At 44.0% G+C, this 20,994-nt stretch overlaps 1 long non-coding RNA gene across 4 annotated transcripts in view; it reads left to right on the top strand.

Moving 5' to 3' along the window:
* The window catches only part of LOC120247970, a 44,322-nt gene extending 28,277 nt beyond the window's left edge, over positions 1-16,045 (top strand). For 3 of the 4 annotated variants that reach the window (XR_005532452.1, XR_005532455.1, XR_005532454.1), the window contains exons 2-5: positions 597-720; positions 822-936; positions 14,148-14,267; positions 15,806-16,045. This is a non-coding gene — a long non-coding RNA (uncharacterized LOC120247970). Of the gene's footprint in view, positions 1-453; positions 503-596; positions 721-821; positions 937-14,147; positions 14,268-15,805 lie in introns of those variants that run through there. The other variant, XR_005532453.1, reaches the window with a different exon arrangement.
* Positions 16,046-20,994: the final 4,949 nt, after the last annotated feature.

The raw sequence follows: 20,994 nt of genomic DNA, 5'->3' as shown, positions 1-20,994 counted from the left end.
CAGTAAGCTCCAGGCCCGATGTGGGCCTTGGACACACGAGCCTCAGATCGAGTTGTAGGCTCTCGCGACAGCCAGCCCGGCGCCCCCTTGCTCAGCACGACACGAGGCTCGGTGCAGGTTTGTCAGGGGCTTACGGGTTTGGGAGTAAGGGAGCTGTACAAAAGCTGTCCCTTGCCATCCAGTGCCAGGACACTCGCCTCTTGTTAGAAGCAATAAGTTACAGGTGGAAAGATATTTCCATATCTACGGATGCAGGGCTGCCGGGTTATTTCAGTAATGGCGGGGACAGTAGCTTAAGTAAGCAAAAAGGCTGATCAGTATATTTGGCCACAGGCCTGAACCCCAGCAGGTGACATTATGCAGTCCCTAAATGGTCACAGTTGATGACATCACAATGGGTTCACCCCATATAAAGCCCAGACCATCTTTAGGTCTAGGCTTATTTCTCCTAAGGGCATGTGCGGGCCGGAAGGGTTTCTCTTAAAGAGGAAGCAAGAGACGGGTATATTTTTCACATTTTCACGTAGAATCTTTACTTAGAGGGATTGGTCTGTATCCGTGACAAGGGTAATCAAAAAGACCTTCCTTCTTTTCAGGTCCCAGTTTTATAAGGAATTTGGCGAGTGTGACCTTGAGTGCATGCTGCACGTGCAGTGGTGTGGCCCCAGAGTTCAGGCCTAGACGAAGAGCGGACACGGACTGCACACTCCCGATAGACGTGTGAGTGAGCTCTGAGGTGCCTGATTCCGCGCTCCCCCTTCTGTACACAGGCTCCCTTTTCAAAGTAAGCCTCTCACCAAACTTCCTCTGTTAACATCCAGGTAGCGCCGTGTCCACGCCTGCTCAGTTGCTCTAATGCTGATGTGATCATGCTGCAATCGTGATGATGATGATGAGGTGTCTGCCCAGGGGACTGGAACATAATTAACCTGTCTGGTAAGTTCCAAACTCAAAGCCCAGCAGAGGCCATTACTTGAGTAGCATTGATTTCATGCATCTGGTAGGTATGGAATACAAGTTGTACCTTGTGTTTTATCCCCTTGATGTTTACAAGCAGGACTTTCTGAAGTGTTGTAATCCAGCTTCTACCGGAGCCACAGAGGGTTTGTAGAAGTCATGTGTATGTTAGGTTTCAGTCAGTATTATAGCTATGTTCTTAGCGCCCGAGGTTGAGCAGACAGAGGCACAGTTATTTCAGTAACTGTCAGGGTAGCTTGATTTTTTTTATTTTTAATTTTTAATGTTTTGTTTACTTCTGAGAGAGAGCGAGCAGCATGAGTAGGGGAGGGTTGGAGAGAGAGGGAGGTACAGAATCCAAAGCAGGCTCCAGGCTCTGAGCTAGCTGTCAGCAGAGCCTGACGCAGGGCTCGAACCCACGAACCTTGAGATCATGACCTGAGCCGAAGTCGGACGCTCAACCGACTGAGCCACCCAGGCGCCCCACAGGTAGCCTGATATTTTTATCACCTCTAGACGCAGAAGAGATTTGAGGTGATCCCGTTTGTCTCCCTAGAGAGCGAAGGAAAGGGGCTTCTGTCTTCCGGTACTGGGTCTGAAGGATGACATTGAAACTTCCCCTGTGAGATGCAGTCCGCTATAGGGCCTTCTAGTCAGCAGTTTTATTTCTCCATCATCAGAATCTCTGTTGGGGAGGATCGACCATAAACTCACTTGTCATTTCTTTACAAGAAAACTCTGCTTGTCGAAGGCCAAGTCCATGTGTTCTTTTGGTCTGTAGCACAGGACAGGCTCAGAGTGAGGGTGAAAGACGAAGAGCGTATTATCGTGAGGCATTCGTTTGTGAGCTTAACAGTAATACACGTGTAGGTGGTTTAGAACGTTATGCACGTTTGATGATGGGGTCCTAGGAGACCATTTTCTGATGGTTGTACTGGCTTCGGACCTCTAATGGACCATATCCTTGGCGCTCTGTCTCCTGCTGACACGGGCGAGTGGGTCAGGGTCCAGCAGACATCGGCTTTGTATACTGCGTGTCAGCTCCGAAGTTCTGTGAGCCAGCAGCTGGGGCGGGGACAGAGGAGGGCGCATGGGGACAGAGGATAGGCAGTACCCAACAAGCCCCGTGATCCCATCAACCTGCCGTCTCTCATTTTGAACAAATCTCTTTACTTCTCCGGGTTCTGATCTTCAGCTAATATATGGTTCAAATAAATGAAAAAGTCTTAAAAATATATGCTCAAGGACCTTTCTGAAAAACTGAATAACAGTGAGGAAAATAATTTTTTTAAATTTTTTAATGTTTTATTTATTTTTGAGAGCGAGATAGAGACAGCATGAGCAGGGGAGGGTCAGAGAGAGAGGAAGATACAGAATCTGAAGACCGTCCCTGGAAAATAATTTTTAAAAACAGAAATGTGCACAAATTAGCAGATAGCAAGTGTAAGGAAAACTCTAGACCTCTCTTTTAAAAGCTTTTTATTGAAGTATAATTAAAATACAGTGTTATATTAACTTTAGGTACACAGTATGATTCCTATCAACAAATGTTGCTAGACTTTAAAAATTTTTTTAATGTTTTATTTATTTCTGACACAGAGAGAGAGTGTGTGGGCAGGGGAAGGTCAGAGAGAGAGGGAGACACAGAATGTGAAACAGGCTCCAGGCTCTGAGCCGGCAGTCAGCACAGAGCCCGACGCGGGGCTCGAACCCACGAACCGCGAGATCATGACCTAAGCGAAAGTCGGACGCTTAACCGACTGAGCCACCCAGGCGCCCCTACAAATGTTATTAGACTCTTAGTGACTACATTTCCAATGCTGTATTTTCATCTCTATGACTTATTTACTTTGTAACTAGAAGTTATCCCCCCCCCTTTTTTTTTTAAGTGTTTTTTGTTTTGTTTTGTTTTTGAGAGACAGCACAAGTAGGAGAAGGGCAGAAAGAGAGGGGACAGAGGATCTGAAGAGGGCTCGGCACTGAGAGCACAGAGCCTGATGCCAGGCTTGCACTTGCAAACCATGAGATCATGACATGAGCCAGTCGGACGCTTAATTGACTGAGCCACCCAGGCGCCCTTAGAAGTTTATCCTTCTTAATCCCCTTTATATGTTTCTCCCATCCCCCATCCAACTCTCTTCTCGCAACCACCAGTTTGTTCTTTTCATTGAAGAGTGGTTTTCTTTTTTTAATTTTTGTTGATTTATGTGTTTCTTAAATTCTGCATGTGACAAATTCCAGTATTTGTCTTTCTGTTTGACTTCTCCCACTTTGGCATGATTGCATTTCTAAATGGCTATTATCTCATTGTATAAGCCACATCTTTTTCCATTCATGGAAAAACATTCACATTGTGGCTTTTGTAAATAATGCTGCAATCAACATAAACAGTGTATATATCTTTTCAAATTAGTGTTTTCGTTTTCTCTGGGTAAATATGCAGTAATGGTATTATCGGATCATATGGTATTTGTTTTCTCGAGGCTACTTCGATACGGTTTTCCACAGTGGCTACGTCAATTTGCATTTCCACCAACAGGGCGATAGGGCTCCCTTTCTCCCACATCCTCACCAACACTTGTTACTTCATGTGCTTTTGACTGTAGGTATTCTGACAGGTGTAGGATGGTATCTCGTGGTTTTGATTTGCATTTCCCTGATGCTGAGTGATGTTGAGCATGCTTTCAGGGGGCTGTTGGTTATTTGTATGTTGTCTTTGAAAAAATGATCAGGGGTGCCTGGGTGGGTCAGTCACTTGGGCTTCTGACTTCGGCTTAGGTCATGATCTTACAGTTTGTGAGTCCCACATTGGGCTCTGTGCCTGCTTCAGATTCTGTGTCTCCCTCTCTCTCTGCTCCTCACCCCCTCACACTGTCTGTCTCTCAAAAATGAATAAACGTTAAATTTAAAAAAAAAAGAAAAAGGAAAGAATAAAATAGTGTTCAGATCCTCTGCCCATTTTTAAATTGGATTATTTGTTTCTTGGTGTTGAGGATATTAACCCCTATCAGATATGCCATTTGTAACTATCTTCTCCCATTTGGGAAGTTGCTTGTTTTCTTGATGGTTTACTTGGTCATGTGACAGTTGTTGGTGTTTTTCAGTGTAGTTCTAAGAGTTTATTTTTGCTTCTTTTCCTTGCCTGAGGAAACATACCTAGAAAAATGCTTCTACTTCTGATGTCAAACAAATTACTGCCTATGGTTTCTTTTAGGAGATTTATGGTTTCACATCTCACATTTAGGTCCTTAATCCATTTTGAGGTTAATTTTATGTTGTAAGAAAGTGGTCCAGTTTCATTCTTTTGCATGTAGCTGTCCAGTTTTCCCTATACCACTAGGGGAAGATAAGGTGTTTTCACCACTGTATATTTTTGCCTCCTTTGTCGTACATTATTTGACCATATAAGCATGGGTTTATTTCCGGGCTATCCATTCTGTTCCATTGGTCTGTGTCTGTTTTTGTGCCAGTACCATATTATACTTAATTAAACGTCGGACTTTGGCTCAGGTCATGATCTTGTAGTTTGTGGGTTTGAGTCCTGGATCAGGCTCTGCACTGGTGGCGTGGAGCCTGCTTGGGATTCTCTCTCTCTCTCTCTCTCTCTCTCTCTCTCTCTCTCTCTCTGTCTCTCTCTCTCAAAACAAATAAACTTAAAATAATTATTAAAAGAAAGATTACTTTGGCTATTCAGGGTCTTTTGTTGTTCCATACAAATTTTAGTATTATTTGTAATAGTTCTGTGAATAATGCTCTTGGTAATTTGATAGGGATTGCATTAAATCTGCAGGTTGCTTTGGGTAGGATGGACATTTTAATAATATTGGTTCACATCCAGAAGCATGGTATATCTTCACATTTGTTTCTGTTGTCTTCAGTTTTTTTCATCGATTTATCACAGTTTTCGGAGTACAGGTCTTTCACCTCTTTAGTTGAATTTGTTCCTTGGTGTTTCGTTCTTTTTAGTGCAATTGTAAGTGGGATTATTTTATCAATTTCTAAACTTTCTGCTCCTTCATTTTTAGCATATACAATGACTACTGATTTCTTGAGCATTAATTTTTTATCCAGCAACTTTAATAAATTCATTTATTACTTCTAGTATTTTTTTGTGTGTGGAGTCTTTAGGGTTTTCTACGTATATTATCATGCCGTTTGCAAATATGCACTTTACCTTCTTTACCAACATGGATGCCTGCTTCTTTTTCTTGTCTGATCGCTGCAGCCAGGCCTTCTGGTACTTTTATTCAACAAAGTGGCACGAGTGGACATCCTTGTCTTGTTCCTGTTATCAGTGGAAAAGCTCTCAGTTTTTCTCCATTGAATATGATGTTAGCTGTGGTTTTTCATATGTGGCCTTTCGCATGTTGATGTACGTTCCCTGTAATCCTCCTTTTAGAGAGTTTTTTTTTTTTTTTTATCATGAATGGAGGTTGAATTTTGTCAAATGTTTTTCCTGCTTCTACTGAGATATGATTTTTAGCCTTCCTTTTGTCCATGTTTTGTATCAGTTTGATTGACTTGTAAATATCGACCCATCTTTGCCTGCCTGAAATAAATCCCGCTTGTTAGTGATGAATCGTTCTTTTTTAAAAAACATTTTAAAAATTTATTTAAGAGAAATAGCACGTTTGGGGGATGGGCAGAGAAAGAGGGAGAGAGGGTGAGAGAGAGAGAGAAAAAATTCCAAGCAGACTCTGTGCTGTCAGCACAGATCCCAACATGGGGCTCGAACTCATGAAACTGTGAGGTCATGACTTGAGCTGAAGCCAAGAGCTGAGTGCTGAACCAACTGAGCTGCCGAGGTGCCCTGAATAATCCTTTTAATGTATTGTTGAATGAGGATCATTCCATCTGTGTTCAGAGATACTGGCCTGTACCTTTTTCTTTTTTTCAGTGTCTTTGTCTGCTTTTAGCGTCAGAGCGATGCTGGCCTTGTAGAATGAATTTGGAAGCTCTCCTTGCTGTTCTCATTTATAGAATAACTGCGAATAAGGCAGCATTCACTTGCATGCTCTCCTCACTTAGGTCCATGCGCTGCGGCTGCACACACACCCCCTCCCCCTGGGAGGCTTTTGCTGGTGGGTGTGGCCAGATGTCTGTTTCCCCACCCCACCCCCCACCCCCCTGGCGCTGCAGTTGCACCCAGGAGAGCCTCCGCCAGGACTTCAGGCTCCCTGGTCTGTGTGGTCGTTGTCCCCCTTCCCCAGGGCAGGAGGCACTCTGGAGTGGTGTCGCTCCCTGCCAGGGCCACATGCAGGGTGTGTCAGGGCAGCAGCCTATTTGGAAAGCTGTCGGAGAGGTTGGGTGGGTTTTCTGGGGCAGGTCTGTGGGGGAACGTGGGCCAGTTAGTGGTGCTGGCGAGACGGCTGGAGTGTCCAGCTAGAGTGTCCGTGCTAGCTGGAAAGTGTCGGGCTACCGGGATGGGGGTAAGGGAAGAGATCGCTGCCCCTGCAGCACAGGCTCTGACGTCACTAAATAAATACCCTTCACGCATACTCCAGGAGCTTTTCAAACTCCTGCTTCTATGCTAGGTCTTGGCTGTGGTGTTAAGGTAGCTCTTTAAGGGCAGGGACTGAGTTTCCTGTTGTTACCAGTGGCTCTCCTGGAGCTGAGCCCCCTGATTAAAACCCGGCAAGTGAACCCCATTGATTTTCAAAGCCAAATGTTTCAAGGACCTGTCTTCCAAGCCTGGGTCTCCTGTGCCTGGGGTGGGGTCTGATCCTCACCACTCTGTGCCTGTGGGGTCCCTCCCATTTGTGGTTAATCTCACCAAGGCTTTGGTTCCCACCGTGTCTCTGCCCCTCTTCCCTTTTGGCGGGGGCTCCTAGGATTAACTGTGGAAGATGTGTTCTGCCCATCTTCAGGCTGTGTGCAGTCGGCTGCACACATGTAGCTGTCATCTCGGTGTGTCCACGGGATGCGGTGCGATCAGGACCCTCCTACTCTGCCGTCTTCCTGACCTCCTTGGAGTCTTGGATCTCCCTCAAGAGCACCTCTACTTACGGTGCTTGATTTCTCTTCTGATCTTCTGTCATTCTAGTGTCTTCTATCACTCAACTCACACAGGCCCCTACCTGAAACCCAACCATTTCCCATTGAAATTAGAGTAACAGGGGCACCTCGGTGACTTGGTTGAGCGTCTGACTTCAGCTGAGGGCATGACATCCATATTTGTGAGTTCGATCTCTACGTCAGGCTCTGTGCTGACAGCTCGGAGCCTGGGGCCTGCTTCACATTCTGTGTCTCCCTCTCTCTCTCAAAAATAAACATTAAAAAAAAAAAACCTTTAAAAAATTAGAATAGCAGTAATTCCCAAGCATGGTTGCAATGAATAAAATCTAGCTAGTCTTTGCCCTGATCACTTACCCACCTTCCTCCTCGGTTGCTTTGTCCCTGACACGCAGCTTTTGGGCTTTTATTTTAAATGTTATTGAAAGGCATATAATTGACAGAACATAAACTGCTCTACTTAAAATGTACAATTTGATAACTATTGACCTATATTACACTTGAGAAAGGATCATTGCAATCAAAATAAGGAACACATCCAGCACATCTAAAAGTTTTGGGTTCCCTCAGGATATACAGTAATGAAAACTACGTCGTTGCTCCAGATACTCCAGTTAGCAGGATAAATAAATAGGGATTCATTACGGCGATTTCATATGCATTATAAAAACATGCACCTCTTGCATGTGAGAAAGTTCTTTCTTTACATGTTTAATATCTTCTCCTCCAGATCAAAGAGAGGGAGACAGAATCCCAAGCAGACTCAGTACCATCAGCGCAGAGCCTGACACAGGGCTCCATCCCACCAACTGTGAGATCATGACCTGAGCCAAAAATCAAGAGCCGGACACTTAACCGGTCAAGTATAGAATAGCTTTAACGTGATCACGTATCTTCTCCTTTCTCTTTTGCAAAACCTTCTAAATATTGCTTCACTTATTAGAGTACTTTCTATTTCTAGATCCCAAACGTAATGCCCGAATATGAATGTTTTCCCTACAAAGTTTACCATAGTCTGCCCTTCCTCCTGCATCACCTCCCGCACATACAGAACAACAACTCTGGCCTCACTATATTAAAGTGATAAATGAAATGGAATTAGGTTGCAGGAAGGATCTGGTTAGAAGCAATCAACTTCAGTAAATCCCCACGGCATCCCTTCAGCCTCCATTTCCTGATGATAGGCAGTGGGTTCCAGAATGCGAGGCGGCTGTCTAGCTCTATGCTTGACGGTCTCTATAGTCAGTCTTCTTGATGGCAACAAATTGCAATTGTGCATGTTCTCCACTTAGGGTGAGCTTAATGAGCTTTGATTTTTCTACTTCCCGTTTTAAAAATGATACTCCTAGGGGCGCCCGGGTGGCTCTCTTGATTAAGCATCTGACTCTTGGTTTCTGCTCAGGTCACGATCTCGCAGCGTGTGAGTTCGAGCCTCGCGTCAGGCTCTGTGCTGAGCGTGGGGAGCCTGCTTGGGATTCTCACCCTCTCTCTGCCCTTTCCCCACTTTCACTCTCTCGAAATAAATAATAAAAATCATACTCCTAATTTCATAGAGGCTCGGTGAAAGAGGAGGTTGCCTTTTCATAAAGCCTTTGAGGAAATACCAGCTTTATGAGTATCTTAATGTTATTTACACTTAGACTTGCTTACATTAGACCTACATCTTTCCTGTTTCACATAAATTGCAGTTATGTAAGGTGCTACCCAATGTTTTGTTCTTTTTCATCGTAGATTCCATAACACTTCGGTATAGTTATTTCTTTCCTGTTGGTGGGAGGGAGGTAGATTGGAGCACAAACTAAAACTCCCTAGTTTTCAGCCTTCTGACAGGAAGATCAACGGTTTACATACATACGTACATATTAGAAGTTAAAGTACTATCTCTTCAAAATGGACTTTTCATGGAGAGGAGATAATCATCTTTCCTGTGTCACTGCTTACATTACAGAACATCACAGAAATTACTTCAGGGCTTCTAGAGGACGGTCTTAGCTCTTCCTGTTACTGGAATAGATTCCAAGAGCTTGAGCAGAAAATGTTTGTGGGAAGCAAGGCATCTATGGCATGGAAGGAGGGTCATAAATGGACTTGCTGCCTAGTGCTAGTTCTAATGACCAGTAACGCACAGGTCAATCTGTATGTAGCTATGCCAGTGCACCAATCACGTTTTGTTCAAAACGGAACATTTTTCGCTTTAAAAACCCTAACCTCTTTGGTCTCTCCAGACCACACTTTTGAGTTTAGTCAACTCTGCCTCCCCCAAATTGCAAACCCTAAGACCCCGAAATAAAACACATTTTATCTTGCTCACTGAGGTTTGCCATTCACTGAGCAACCATTCTAAACATTGGTGAGGAGGGTAAACACTGAAATGTCTTTATTATTTTTAGTGCTGCTTTTGCCAGAATCTATGCTTACAGGAAGCTTTGGTAGATAGATAATCACAATTTGATCTACTCGTATGTATCTGGTGAAAATGCCAATCCAAAATTAAGTGGATTTGAATTCTCAAAGGAAATTTTCAATGTGCTACTTAAAACAAAAACATTAGATACCTGGTTTTTTCACCAGTGATGTCATGTTGAAAGTTACCAACCCCCAGCCAGGAAAAGAAACCACAAAGGAGATGGTCACTGGTAACTGACAGAAAAAAAGCCTGCGAGGGATCACATTTCTGGGTATGTCCACAGCTATTACCTTCATAATCAGAAGGACCTTCATCAGATAATCTCTTATGGAGAAGCCCCTTTTCTTCATGTGACAGGAGATCAGTTGGGATCTGAGAATTGGGAGCGGGGGAAAAGAAGGTGGCCCGTAAAGGTCTGGCCAGTAATTCTCCAGCCATCTGAACAACTGGGGGTGCACAGAATGCGCAGGTCTTATTTTGGTAAAGGAGAAGGGGGATAGCGTCTAGCTAGGGATAGTGGTTTGGTTAAAGGAACCTATTTCTCAGTAAGAGTACCACTGAGTTGTTGAAAGATCATATCAGAAGGTTCAGTGCATAATGGGCTGGTACTTTAAGGTGGGAATATCCGAAAGTCTTGGCATAATGGAGATGGACAGTTTGAAAAGATTTCAATAAGAACAGGTGGGAGATATACATTTTGTATAGAGGAAATCCTATGAGAGGAAGGAGTGGCTTTCTATTTTTTGCTAATCCATTGGCCCAGGAGGTGGTCTTTAATTTAGGGGGGAGTGAGCATAAAACATGGAAAGTTTTTTTTTAATTTATTTTTATTTATTTTTTCGGGGGAGGGGAGGGGCAGAGAGACAGGGAGACACAGAATCAGAAGCAGGCTCCAATCTGTTAGCACAGAGCCTGACGTGGGGCTGGAACCCATGAACCCGTGAAACCATGACCTGTGCTGAAGTCAGACACTTAACCGACTGAGCCCCCCCAACGTGGAAGGTTTTAAGGCAAGAATATCCTTACATGAAAAGTGATGGGAGAGATGTGTTTTGCTGTAACTAATGGAAAAATCTGGGACCAAGGAGAAACTGTATATAGGTAATCTTATGGGGTATTATTATCAATAAAGGACCTGGTAGGACTGTGGTGACAAATCCAACAATCAGAAAGGTTTCCAGAAGTAGCAAGGGATTGCGACATTTGAATTATAGCACTGTTTTCCCAATGAAAAGTGGAAATGAAAGGGAAAAGAAGGAAGCCTCATGAGGACTGGTGTGATGCCGCTGGTGAACATAATACTGGCCTGCTGCTGAGTCTTGTGAGGGGAGGTATCCGAAGATGGGTCTGCTTCCTTTTCCACGAAGGGGTTAGTGTGAGGTCTCCTGTTGGTTTGGTGGTCCAGTCAGATGTTGAAGCCTTTCTAAAATGAAAAACATGAATCCGTGAGTCCATGCCTTTTAATGTAGCAGCACAATGATTGGTCAGTAATCCCTGGTATGGTCCCCTCTTGCGAGGCTGGAGGGAATCTTTATGGAGAGCTTTACAAAAAAACACGTCTCCAGGCCAAAGGCCATGATGTTTGAGGTCTTTATCTCCTAGGAGTGCACTGTGAAGACTGTTCTATCAATTTCTCACTTCTCTGAAGGGGCTATATCAATCCCTTACAACAAGTCATCATCTTACGTTTAAGTAAAAGCTGGGTTCATAGACATCTTGATCTAATCCCATTGTTCTTCCAATAGTATTTCAAGGGTGAGAGTTTCTGTTTCCCATTGGGAGTGGATCTAAGACTCAGTAGTCACCAGGGAAAAGTTTTTGGTCATGGCAAGTGGGGAAAAATCCCTAAGTTTTGCTAGTTGGGTTTTTATAATGCCACTGGTTCACTGTAAAAGGCTGGATGATTGAAGATGGATAGGCACAGTGGAAATGTTGCATAACTGGCTAAAGGTGGCAAATGGCCTGTACTATCTATCTAGTGAAATGGGTCTCTCGATTACTATGAAGTTCCAAGGGTATTTTCCCCAGTTGGGAATAATCTTTTCCAACAGGATTTTTCCTGTTGCTGAAGCTGTAGTTGTGTCAAGGAAAGGCGTCTATCCACTGAGAATGCATACAAACCATTACTAAAATAGATTTCTACCTTTTCGATGGCCATATCTCAAAAGAGCCCAGAGAGTAAAGGAAAATAAGGAAAATGTCTCTTTGAACTATGAAGGGGTTTCCAGGGTTACGTGTAGGGCAAATCCAACATTTTTTATAACATGGGGGGGGGGGGCCGCGCTATTTTTAGAGATGGTTTCCAAAAATATTGTTTTCCCAAAGGGCCATCTTGCCAGTATTCCAATGTAAGTTCATGAATACAATTAAGAATTGGTTCCGGGGGGCACCTGAGATTCAGCACTCCTACTGGGTATTTATCTGAAGGAAATAAAATCACTGTTTTGAAGAGATATTTACAGCCCTATCTTGATAGGAGCATAATTCACAATTGACAAAGCATAGAAACAACCTAATATCCAATGGTAGGGGAATGGATAAAGAAAATGGAAAATGTGATATATATACATACATATACACGCATAATGTAATATTATTCGGTCCTAGAAAAAAAGAAAATCTGATCATTTACAACAACATGGATGAAGTTTGAGGGCATTGCGCTAAGTGAAATAAAATCAAACAGAGAAAGACCAAGATCATATGATCTCTCTTAGAAGGAATCTTTAAAAAAAACCAACCAAACAAAAAAACTAATTCAAAGAAACAGAGTAGACCAGTGATGGGCGGGGCAGGGGAAATGAGTAAAGGTGGTCCAACGGTGCAAACTTCCAATTATAAAATGAGTAAGTTCTGGGGATCTGATGTACTGCATGCTGACTGTAATACACTGTACTGTATACATGAAAGTTGCTGAGAGACCTTAAAAGGTCACAGGACACATGCACAAAAGGTTACTATGTAATGGTGATGGATGTGTTAACCTTAGTGTGGTGATTATTTCATGCGCTATACATATATCAATGATATACGCACATCAAATCATGTGGTACACCTTAACTGTACACCATGTTATATGTCAATTATATCTCAATAAAGCTGGGGAAAAATAGATAGCAATAGCCCTCCTCTTCCTGCTGAGGGAGAGGGAGACACTTTTTACCAATGGAAATTTCCTTTACAAAACAAAGCTCGTGCTGTTTTAGGAGCCTTTCCTATGACTGGTTCTCAATGGCCTTTAGCTTAAAACAGTCCCTATTCCAAAGAGGGATACGTTGGGATGGTATATTCTGGAACCCTTCACCCCCCCCCCCATCAGATGGTCTCTCTGGCCTAGTACTGCATTTTCACCTGACACCTTTATTCTCATAACATGGAATACAAGTGGTTTGCTTAGCCGTCTCAGAAGACATCAACTATTTGCAGTGAGATTTTTGTGAAGCATCTCTTTTTGGATGCCAGATAATTAAGGTTGTAGTAGAAAGATCCTCATTTGCATTAGTGTCCATCCACTGGAGCATTCTAGCAGTACAATCTCTCTTCAAGGTTATACAGTTAAGAGCGCCCAGCTGGCTCAGTCGGTAGAGCATGCGACTCCTAATCTGGGAGGGTTTGAGTTTGAGCCCCACATTGGGTGTAGACATTACTTTTAAAAAATAAAATAATTTTTTAAAAGTTAATGGACTATTTTCTGAGTAGTTTTAGGTTTTTTAGACTGTAAAGTACAGAGTTCACATATAATCCCTTGCTTGGTTCCTCCTTCTAGTTTCTTCTATTACTGACAGCTTGCTGTGTGGTACATGTGCAGTACATTTGTTACAACTGGTAATGAGTCCATAATTCACACTAGAGATCAATATTTGTGCTGCATTTCTGTGGGCTTTCACAAATATATGAGGGTATGTATCCACCATTACATTATCATACAGTAGAATTCAACCACCCTAAAAACATTCCCTGTGCTCCACCTATTCATCCCATCTCCTCATCCCTCCCATGGAATCCCTCGTAACTCTATCTTTTTACTCTACACAGTTTTGGCCTTTTCCTGAATGGCATAGAGTTGGAATCCTATATATGTGTTTTCACTTAGCAACATGCATTTAATATTTCTCCATGGCTTTTTGTAGCTTGATCGCTCATTTCTTTTATTCTACTTACATCCCGTTGTCTGGATGTGGCACAGTTCGTTTATCCATTCACCTATGGATGGACAGCTTGGTGGCTTCCGTGTTTTGGTAATTGACGAATAAAGCCGCTATAAACATTCATGCGCAGGCCTCTGTGCAGATATGTTTTTGCACAATAGTAAGAGTAGGTTTAGTTTTGTATGATAGTTCCAAACTATCTTCTCGGGTGACATTCTACATTGCCACCGGGAGTGAATGCGAGTTCCTGCATTCTGTAACCTCACTGGCATTTGATGCTAATGGCTTATTATGAGGATTTGCTTCCTAATTGATTATACTTCTAAGCCTTGACTTTCAACAGCAGAACAATTAATGTGTTCACATATGAAGAAAAAACTTCTCTCATTTTCTCGTTTTTATTTTCTGTGAGAAATGGCTTTATACCGTGGGTCACGGGCATACTTCATCTTGCTAACACTACCCAACCAGCCCTGCCCCCCACCCAGTACTTAAGTGTCATAAAAATAATCAAAAACCCTAAACTTCTGAATGTCTGAGACTTCAACAAGCAAAAATTCCTCCATCTACTTAATACATAATGCTATTTAAGACTTTCCTGAAAGTATGTTGTACATTTATAGTGGCGGTTGTTGCACAAAAATGAAGACTTCCAAACCTGACCGTAAGTTCAAGACAAGCTGCAAAAAAAGGAATAAAGATTCAAAGACTTTGGAACACAATTCCAGCAACATCAGACCAAGGTAATGGAATTATATAGACTTTGTGGCCTGTCACAGGGAGTTCAGCGGCAGAAAATGATCTTGTCAGACGGCAGGAAGATGTGACCACAAGCAGACTTACTGGCAGTTAAATAAGATTTTTCAAAACACGTATCTTTTTCAGGTCGGGCAAAAGCTCCCTAGTTTCTTCAACTGCCCTGGATGTTGTGGAAACAAAACTGCTGAGAGGAAATTTTCATGATGATTTGAAAAACTGGGTCCATGGTATTTCCTTTGAAAAAGCAAATCCTCAATAATTTTAGTAATTCCGGAAGCTCTGTACACCTCTTTAAGTTTCAACTACTATCTGTAGGTGGACATGGGATCTGAAAGATCCCATTACACTTAAAATCATTATTAGGAAGTCTAAGCTTTAGAATTGATTAAGTCTAAGACATCTGACCACTCGCTTAAATTTTTGGAGTTTGGTAACTCTTCCGTAAGTAGTGAGATGAAAGTACTTATCCTATCTACAATTACATTAGATTTTAAGTTTTTTTTTAAGTTTGCTTATTTACTTTGAGAGAGAGAGGAAGCAAACATAGGTGGGAGGAGCAGAGGAGAGAACCCAAGCAGATTCTGCACTGTCAGCGTAGAGGCCAATGTGAGGCTTGATCCCACAAACTGTGAGATCATGACCTGAGCCAAAATCAAGAGTCAGACGATTAACTGACGGAGCTACCCAGGTGCCTCTCTACATTACGGGGTCCTGATGAGGATCAAAAGTAAGGAAACATTTTTGATAAGTAATCTCCATTTGCACAGGGACAATACTTATCATTATTAGAAAAGAGCTCCGTCATGGATGTTGTGAGACGGACTCTTGGTGCTCCCTTAGGGATCAACTCAGGACCTTGTATTATGTAAATCTGAAGCAACTAGTCTAACTGGCCCATACCAGATAGACTAATTCTCCTTTGCATAGGTTTATCATGAAATCTAGGCTTTCATTATTTTGGAATACTATTTCCCAAGACCTTTGAGAAGAGTGCCTGGGTGGCTCAGTTGGTTAATTGTCTGGATTCTTGGTTTCAGCCCAGGTCATGATCTGTTTGTGGGATCGAGACCCACGTCGGGCTCTGCACTGACACTGTGGAGCCTGCTTGGGATTTTATACCTCTCTGCCCTTTCCCTACTCGCTCACGTTCTCTCTCTAAAGTAGTCATTATGTATTGTTTAAGATGCTCATCCTGGGGCGCCTGGGTGGCTCAGTCAGTTTACATGTCTGACTGTGGCTCAGGTCATGATCCCATGGTTTTTGAGTTTGAGCCTCGCATCTGGCTCTCTACTGTCAGAGGGGAGCCTGCTTTGGATCCTCTGTCCCCCAGCCCCTCCCCCACTCATGCTTGCTCACTCTCTCTCAAAAAAAATAAAAAAAATGCTCATCAAATACCTATACAAGTCCTTTGCACGTAGTGTTATATCACTGAATGCTGATAAATTAAGTCTTAGGTGTCTATTACTATGTGTTCTGGGCTGCATATTCTAAGTATTTAAAGAGTGGCTTATTTATATTATAGGAACATGGACTTGGAGGTTGCTCGTGAATTCCAGGACCTCCACTGCATCCACCGGCAAGAGGGCCATCCCCCCCACCAGCTCTACCAGCACCACCTCTACCTGCAGGAATTCTTCCTCCTCTTCCAGGTCCTTTACCTCTACTAAATGGTCCCAGCACCGGTACCTTTGTTGGGGGATCAGTGACCCATAATCACACCACCTGCTCCAAGCTATGAAATGGAAGTACAAATAAATGTATAAACCCTCACCCCTTGTATTTCTTAATCTTTGAGAGAGAGCGTGCATGAGTGGGGGAGGGGCAGAGGATGCAAAGCAGGCTCTGCACTGTTGCATATTCACCTTATATTAAATGGATTTGGCAAAGTGGCCAAATCCATTTAATAACCTGGTGCGTATGTGTGTGTGTATTCTTTGGGATACTCCATGTATTAGAAATCGTGTCATCTGCAAAAAGATTTTCCAATTTGGATGGCTTTTATTTCATTTTTTTGGCCTAATTTTGCTATAGCTAAAACTTCCAGTAAACTCTTGAAGTGACAATAACCGGCAACCTTCTGTTCCTCATGGGAAGGATTCTAGTCTTTCACTATTGAGTATAATACTGGCTGTGGGCTTTTCACCTGAGGAACTTCCTATTGTACTGAATTGTATAAACGGGTATTTCGTCAAGTGGTTATTTTGCATCAATGGAGATGACCCCGTGGCTTTTCGCCTCCATTCTATTTATGTGTACATTACACTGATGAATTTCCTTACATTCCTGGAGTAAAACTCACTTGTTCCTGGTGTATAATCTTTAAATATGCTTGGATCGTTTGCTAGTATTTTATTGAGGATTTTTATGTGTGCGGTCATACAAGATATTACTCTGTACTTTTCTTGTTTGCCTGGCTCTGGTACCAGAGTCTCAAACAGTGACCTAGGGTGTTATGACAGTTCATCTTACATATCAACACAGCTAAGCCATAGCACCTAGATATCTGTTGAATATCTAGGTCTCAATGTTGAAGTGCAAGTATTTTTAGATGAGATTAACATTTCAATAATTAAAGCAGATTACTATCTACAATACAGGTGGGCTTCATCTAATCAGTTGAAGGCCACAGGAGAAAACCGATGGAAGTCCTGCAAGGAAGAGAGAATTCTAGCCCCACACTTGCTGTAACACTCCATCTGCAATAGGAACTTCCTCATGGATCTCAAGCATGCCAGCCTACCCTGCAGATTGCATGCTTCTCAGCCTCTACTATCACATAAGCCAATTTCATAAAATAAGTCTCTCTTCCTCTTGGCTCCATTTCTCTGGAGAACCCTAATACAGATGCATTCCAAATGTATTAGAAGATTTGGGGATTAGTGTTAATTCTCTTTAAATGGTAAAATTTACCGGTAAAGACCTCTTGTCCTGGAATTGTATTTGACAGGAGATTCTGACTACTTGTTTAAGATACTTAATAGCTACAGGTCTGTTAAGATCATCTGTATCTTCCTGAGTTAATTTTGGTAATGTGTGTTTCTAGTAATTTCACCAGATTAATGGTAGGGTAGGTACAGTTCATAATACAGTCCAGTCACCCGTCTAATTTCTGTAACATAGGCCATAATGTCCTCCTCCCTTACCATTTTTAACCTTTTTTCCATTCAGTCTAGCTAAAGATACAGAACTTTTTGTTTTCTTCATTATCTTCTATTCTGCATTTCATTTATCCCTGCCTTAATTATTTCCTTCTTTCTGTTTGCTTTGTAGTAGTTTGCTGATCTTTTTCTGACTTCTAAGTGAAAGGTTAGGTTGTTGATTTAAGGTGTCCTCTTTTTTAAACTACATGTTTAGGGGCACCTGCGTGGCTCAGTCAGTTAAGCATCTGACTTTGGCTCAGATCTTGGTTCCTGAGTTCAAACCCCACATTGGGTTCTCCACTCGAAGCAGGAGGCCTGAGCCTGCTTAGGATCCCCGTCTCCCTCTCTCTCTGCCCCTCTCCCACTTGTGCATGTGCTCTCCTCTCTCAAAAATAAACACTTTTTAAAAATTTTTTAAAAAGCTACAAATTTCTATAAATATAATTCCCTCTGAGTGCTGCTTTCACTGCAATATATACAATTCATTTCGTTAAGGAGCTCCTGGGTGGCTCAGTCGGTTAAGCATCTGACTCTAGATTTTGGCTCAGGTCATCATCTTGAGGTTCGTGGGTTAGAGCCACGCATTGGCCCCATGCTGGCAGTGTGGGGCCTGCTTGGGATCCTCTCTGCCCCTCCCCAGCTCCTTCTCTCTCCCAAAGTAAATAAATTTTTTTAAGTGAAAAATGCAATGGTTTTTAGTATATCAAGTTGTGTATATAATCAGCAAAATCAATTTTTGAACATTTTCGTTATGACAAAAAAAGAAACCCCCAGACATTACCAGGTTTTCCCATTTCCCACGAACCCAATTTTAGCACAGACAACATGGACATTTCAAGCTGTAAACATTGGCTCATAATGCGCACTATTTTCCTCTGGAAATGGCCCCCAAGCCCCGTCTGAGCCAAACGCTTTTTTCTAGGCACCACTCTAAACACTTAGTAAGCAAGCTAGGAAGAGAAGCAAAAAAAGCCTGCCCCCCCCCCCCCCCCATGGCATATCCTGACCCAACGAGTCGTGTGACCTCAGGGGTCTTCCTCTACAAAGGGTGAGAGATCCTCAACTGACCAGCAGCTCATCTGACAACCCCGTAAATGGGCACCAACTTTCTCCCATCTGGCCGTAAATGGATCCACCACATTGACTTTCTGGTGATGAAGGCACGTTCTCTAGCATGTGGCTGAGTTACAATGTGACCAGCTGACTGCCTCCGGGAGGACACGGACGGACGGTGGGAAACATATTCCGGTCACGCACACTTGAAGTTCCCCCAGGCAGAGACACAGGCACCCTGCCCAGGGTAGTTGTAAGAAATGGAGAGGTTCTTTGCTTTGTTTCAATCACTGGGGGTTTGAGGGTAGAATACAGACATTCTCTCAAGAACAGCTTCTTAGGGGCAGCTGGGAGGCTCAGTTGGTTGAGCATCTGACTCTTGGTTTCGGCTCAGGTCATAATGCAGTTTTGTGGGATTGAGGCCCGCGTCTGGCTCCGCACCAGCAGTGTGGGACCCGCTTGGGATTCTCTGTCTCCCTCTCTCTCTCTCTACCCCTCCCCTACTCACTCTGTCTCTCTCAATAAATAAACTTAAAAGGCTGCTGAACAAACGACCCTCACCAAGGTCATAACTCTGTAGGTGGAGACACTGGGCCACTGTCCCGTGGACCTCACCATCCCCCACCCACAACCATCATGGGGCACACAACGGAAGAGTGACTGCCTGAGACTCCTGGAGGTGAGCCTGAGCAATGGACTTCCCTGTCTTCTAAGCTTAACTTGACCCTGTCAGTTCTTGCTACCACAATGGCCTACTCCCTCTAGGGCTTGCTCCTGAGCTCTTAAGCTAGATGTAGCTGCGCACACGAGAGAGGCAATACCTCAAGGAGAAAGGGGGACATCAGGTCATCATGATACCTACTGCTACAAATCAATGTCCTTGGAAAACGAAGATTCTGCCCCCCAAGACCCATATGGGTTTCCATCCACAAGCACGCAGAGAAAACAGGGTCCCTGTTACCAGAAAATGCAGAGGTCAAACGGAGATGTGGTGATGCACCCACAGATGCATGTATTCATTCCTTGGATGTCTATATGGACATTCCCACTGCAAGCAAGAAACCCAAAAGAAAGAACCTTGACGTACCCCAACAGCCCAGGAGAGCCAACCCCACTTGAAGAGCTTGGATGACTTTTAAGCCTCCTTGGGCCTTTTGTGATTCTGGACAAGAGCCAGCAGCCTGGCAACCCCCATTATCGGTGAGGAAACAACACAGGACAGGATGGATGGAGCCCCGCTCTTTCAGGCCATGGGGGTGTGGCCTCTGCAGCCCCATGTTAAGAACCAAGGAGCTAAAGCACCTACCCCAGGTCATCTGGGCTGTGGATCCTTGCCTTCGGTCCAAAGCAAGTTCGGCCAGTGACGCTCCTAGAGTCTCAGGGCAAAAAGAAACTCAGGACTGGCGTGTCTAGGCCAAGATACCACAGAAACAAGAAAAAAGGGAGGGGACAGCCACCTTGTCAGGGCAGCATTTTGCTGACAGACTAAAGAGCCTCCTGGTTATGTGGTACTAGACCCGGACAAGGAGGAGCAATGCGGTGTACCACAAGTAGGGCTAGGAGTGTGTGCTTACTTTGGTGTCCACGAAAATGAAAATCTGTCTCCCAGGCCCCACAGTATCCCATACAACCCAACTGTCCCATATGACAAAGAGTGTGGCAATCCACTAAGGACGGGAGGGAACAGAAACACAAGTGGCCAGATCAGTACCTTAAGGTGGACGTCATCCCCCAGAGAGAGAGAGTCCGGGTGTACTTTCCTCACATGCCTCAGGGACACCCTGTGCCATGGCCACCTTCCAGTGCGTGGGTGTATGAACTGGGGACTCCCGGGATTTCCCGCACGGCGTATATGTTCTGTGGTGCAGCCACGAGCCTGGGCAGACAGAGGCCACTTTAAATTAGGGACAAATCAGACCATATATGTCAGGACCTGGACCCAAGGTAGGGGGAAAAAGTTGAGCACACAAAAGGTCCCACCCCCATAATGTAATATGGCAGAATTCCAGGTGAGCCACAATGAAACGAAGAGCAGGGAGCTGCTTTCAGCACCCTTACAGGAAAGATGAAAGCAAGGGGTGTGTGGGACTTGCTCCCTGCTGACACCCAAGAGGGAGAGGCAGGCAAAGGGCCTGAACCACCCCAGAGGTTCTTCCAGAAGTGGACTATAGGGACAGTCAGGCCCAGGAAGAAAAGGCTGTGTGCCTGGGAGTATGTCCTGTCCTTGGCCGACATGCTTTGAGGTGTGATCACCTTGTGGGGAGAGGAGGGTCAGGGTCCCTCAGCCCAGCAGCTGTGAATTGTAGGCAGTGTCTTCAGACCTCTTGCTGATTCCCCAGCTGGGGGGCGGGGGGGGGGGGGCATGGGGCTGACACCTGCAGCGCCAGGCCTGAACAAATCCAGGGCCCAGGGCCGTTCCTTCTCAAGCATCTGGGGCAAGGCGGAGTTTAGGGTGTCCGCCCTGCTCTGCTCCCCTCTGCCCGTGCCGGAGGCAGGCCCAGCAGAATGCACGGAGCCC

This window comes from Hyaena hyaena, unplaced genomic scaffold (assembly GCF_003009895.1).
Source record: "Hyaena hyaena isolate Hyena2069 unplaced genomic scaffold, ASM300989v1 scaffold_556, whole genome shotgun sequence".
NCBI classification, from domain to species: domain Eukaryota; kingdom Metazoa; phylum Chordata; class Mammalia; order Carnivora; family Hyaenidae; genus Hyaena; species Hyaena hyaena.
The sequence above is the reverse complement of the archived record's forward strand: the minus strand, read 5'-3'. Positions and strand labels throughout refer to the sequence as shown.